The sequence below is a fragment of the Anoplophora glabripennis genome, unplaced genomic scaffold (genome assembly GCF_000390285.2).
Source record: "Anoplophora glabripennis isolate ALB-LARVAE unplaced genomic scaffold, Agla_2.0 scaffold413, whole genome shotgun sequence".
In the NCBI taxonomy this organism is placed as follows: Eukaryota; Metazoa; Arthropoda; class Insecta; order Coleoptera; family Cerambycidae; genus Anoplophora; species Anoplophora glabripennis.
The window spans coordinates 111,330-111,572 of NW_019416581.1; positions in this window are offsets into that span (position 1 = coordinate 111,330).

Sequence of the window (243 nt, forward strand, 5' to 3'; positions counted from 1 at the left end):
TTGCGAACTCTTGCAGTAATAACAATGCATATAAGATAGTAATTACTATTAATTATTATAATAAGAAAATATCAGTTTTTTTTTAATATCTATTTTTCTTACAATTAGTTTGTACTTTTGCATTGAAAAACTCCCCAAAAATTGAGAAGTATCTTTCTATCTTTCAACGACGATTTGTTTACGCGGCTGGTCTACAGCACGTAACTCATCGTACAACACACGGACAGGACCGTTCCAAAGAAA